Here is a 3833-nt window from a genome sequence, read left to right as displayed (position 1 = left end):
AGAGCTGCAGTGCATGGCTGACCAAGAAAAGATCCCCACGGCAGCCGTGAAGAAGACTCTCCTGGACAGAGTGAAGCTGGAATCACCCACGGTGTCCACATTGGCCGCGTCCAACCCGAGCATGCTCCTCACGAGAAGCCCAGCCCCGGGAGGCAAGAAGGACTAGCATGACCTCTCCCCTGCTGGGGCTCCAGGGCCTGATCCCAGAGCTCTGCAGGCTGAAGCAGCCACAGGTCGCTTCCATGGCTTTGTGATAAACATCTTCAAATGTGTCCAGGTCAGTGCAGCCAGAACAGGCAGCGTTTGGAACCTCGCCTGTCCGGAATGAGAAGCTGTTCTGTGGGCTGTGCTAGAAACCAGCCCGCCCTGCTCTCCTCCCACGGGAGGTGGGGGGGGCAGCAAGGGCCTGGCCTTCAGCCCCAGCCAGACCTGGCAGTCTGAGGAGGACCATTCACCTGGGGACATGAGCCTGGGACGGGCAGCTTCCCTGTTAAATAAGGTGAAAGAGAAAAACACGAATGGATTTTCCTCTTGGCAGTCCTAAAGGGAGAAGAAGCAAGCGGCTTAGAATTTCACAGTTCCCCAGAAATGTCCTCAGTCAGACTAGACCTGTATGTATGTTTCCCTGGCTCCACAGATGCACTATTTTAATAAGTGCTTTTCAGAGCCGCTAGTGTTCCCTGTGTTGATAAAGTTGTATTGCTTTTCTTTCTTAAGTCATCATTCCAGAGAACTCCAGAGGCTCTTCTCAGGTTGTCCCTGCTTCTCTGAGGGGCACATGATCTCAGCAGGAAGTGGGGGTGAGAGGAAACAAAGGACTAGTTTGGGGTGTAAGGATGGTTTTGTTTCTCCCCCCACTACCCCCGCCTCTGCCTAGCAGTTGTGTGTTTTTTGTTTTTTAGCACAAACATATGCATTTATTCATCAAAGAGATGATCCTAATCAAACAACACTTTGAAATAGTTGCATGTAAAATGTGTGTGCTCGAAGTAATGGAATATAATAACAACAACAAACAAAGCAACAAAAAAAAAAGAATTTGAACTGAAAACTCTTGTCAGCGTTAACCCTTCAGAAACAGTAACAGGAGTAATGGTTCTGTAAGGGTACGGGAGAAGGGGGCGGAAAGAGGGGGACGGAGGAACTGACAGCTTTGATGAGTGTATAATTCCACTCTGTGGGATTGAATAGCAGAATTGTATGTGATTGGGCATATTGGATTGTGTAAGATATGGGGGGTGGGGTGGAGAATAAGGGTTTCTAGGGGAGGTGGTGGTGGAGGGAGGGGACAAGGGGAGCTGATATCAAGGAGTTCAAGAAAAAAGAAAATGTTTGAGACTGATTGTGGTAGCAATTGTACAATACTGCTTGATGTGACTGAACTATGGAATGTTATATCTGTAAGAGCTCCCAATAAAATGATTAAAAATTTAAAAATAATAATTTTTTAAAACTCAGAAAAAATAAAAACCTCTTGTTGATAACTGGGTAATAATTTGGTGCGATAGTTCTGTATCAGAACAGTCACTTGTTGAAATAATATTTGTCATTTCTCATCTAAATTCCATACATGGACTAGAAGACTTACGGAATATAAGATTGGAAAGTTCTCCCTGAGCAGCTGCTTCTATTGTGCCATTCAACAAACAGCAGGCGTGGCTGCAGCTGTCAAGCAGCTGTGGACAAACCTGACCTAACAACTAAAAGGAAAAATCCAAATGTTGCTGCTCACACTGCACAGTCCCTCTCCTCTCTCAGTCTAGCACAGAGCCATCCGTTCTGTTCCGTAAGCAATAAGCTCCTATGGAGAGGTTTTCACATTGAGGAGCCTGAGAAGACCTGAAGAAAGAAGGTGCCAGGTGCACTTATACCAGCACTCTGTCTGTGCGTCCTTTCCTTAGACTGAAGACAACTCTTTGGCTGTCTACAGTGTTCACATTGCCAAGGGCGGTTGGCTTCACCCTTGGCCTCACTCTGCGCGGTGGCTTACACAACAGCCTGGTAGTGATGATGGAGAAATGTCTCTCTGGCCACGTGTCAGCTGCTGGTGTAGATTGGGTATGTCAGTGTTCTTTCTGTTGGACTCGTTCTTCCGACCTTGCTTGTGCTGCGTCCTTACTTTCGGAAGGCAGGGTGTGGAACAAGGCAGGGAGACAGTGCTCTGTGGTGCTGTAGACAGAATCCAACCCCATGGGATGTTGAATGCCGCTACCTATGAACGTGATCTTTTTTGGATAATGTCTTTGAAGACAAGGCTGGAGTCCCTGGGTGGCACAAAACGGAGTCCGGGTGGTTGTAGTGGTTAGGTATTTGGCTTTGATCCTCGTGACCACCAGCAGCTCGGTGGGAGAAAGATTGGGCTCTCTACTCCCATAAACAGGTATCAGTCTCAGAAACCCACAGGTGATCACTGTGAGTCAGCATTAACTTGATGGCAGGGAGGGTGGCACAAATCGTAAGAGTTCTCTGATGGTTGTCTTCTACAAAATCAGCCACTGACTTATCTAAGGTGTAACTGTTAGTTTCTCCCTGTCTGGAGCGAAGAGGAGTGGAAAAACTCAAAGCCACATGGAAGCAATTAGTCCACAGGACTAAGGGGACCACGTGAGCCTCAGCCGCCGCAACCCTAAGACCAGAAGAACCAGAGGGTGGTTGGCTCCCACGGCTGACTGCTCTAAAAGGGATGACCATAGAGGCCCCTCGGTGGAGTGGGAGAAAAATGTGAAACAAAACTCAAAATCATGACGATGACAACACAAAAACAGGCTTACTGGGCTGACGGCGACTGCTGGAGCCCCTGACACCGTGACCCAGAGTGACGCTTGAAGCCTGAACCTGAAATCACCGTGATGGCTTAACATTCAGATTAACAATAGACAAGACGAGAGAGTGGAAAATAACACTAAAGAAGTGCACTCTCCTTAGAATGACCTACCGCTCCAGATACACGGGCAGCGGAGCCGGGAGCAAGCTCAGACAGCAGCAGTGGAGAGGAAAGGAGGAAGTGTGACATGCGCTGTTACATTGTGGGCACCGACATCAATTGCACAAGATAAAATGTGCAGGAATCGTGGAATGGAAAACCAATTAAGTTATAAACTTTTGCTCAAACCATAACAAAAACTTTTTAAAAGTCAGCCACTGAAAATTCTATGGAACATAGTTCTACTTTGACATACAAAGGGGGTTGCCAAGAATTGGACTCAATAGCACCAACCAAGTAGAAGGGATGGGCCCTGGTCCCATCTCCGCAATGCCCTGGGGAAAGAGAAGGGGTGTCGCAGTGGCAGGCCGAGGAATGCCTCTAAGCCACTAGACGTGAGGACTGAGGTGGGAGGTAGATTCCCATAGGAAACTATTATACTCATCTACATGTGACATTGCTGCCTCTTGAAAGTGTTAACAAGTAAATAAGTCATTTGAGGTGTGCTCGGCTGAAGACATGGTATTTTCAATGGCCTCAAAACCACGTGGAAGCTGGACAGGGAAGGCGGACGCTGAAAGAAGAGCTCTTGCCTCTGAGTCACGATGTTGGTGAGGAATACTGACTGTACCAAGGACTGTCAGGAGAAGGAACGAATCTGTCTTGAAAGAAGTCCAGTCCAAATGCACTTTAGAATTGCAAATGGCAAGATTTTGTTGCATGTACTCTGGCTATGTGATCAGGAGGGCCTAGTCCCCGAGAGTCCTCATACTTGGTTGAGGGACAGCAAGGACTGTCAAGGAGACGGCTTGACACAATGGGCTGTCGCGATGGGCTCAGACATAGTAATGATTATGAGAATGGGGCACGACTGCTGCCGCTGTGGGGTGCTGTCCAGTCGGTCCTGGCC

Source organism: Echinops telfairi, unplaced genomic scaffold, assembly GCF_000313985.2.
Source record: "Echinops telfairi isolate 266 unplaced genomic scaffold, ASM31398v2 ScPeMD7_3;HRSCAF=10, whole genome shotgun sequence".
Classification (NCBI taxonomy): Eukaryota; Metazoa; Chordata; class Mammalia; order Afrosoricida; family Tenrecidae; genus Echinops; species Echinops telfairi.
Note: the sequence above shows the minus strand (reverse complement) of the source record.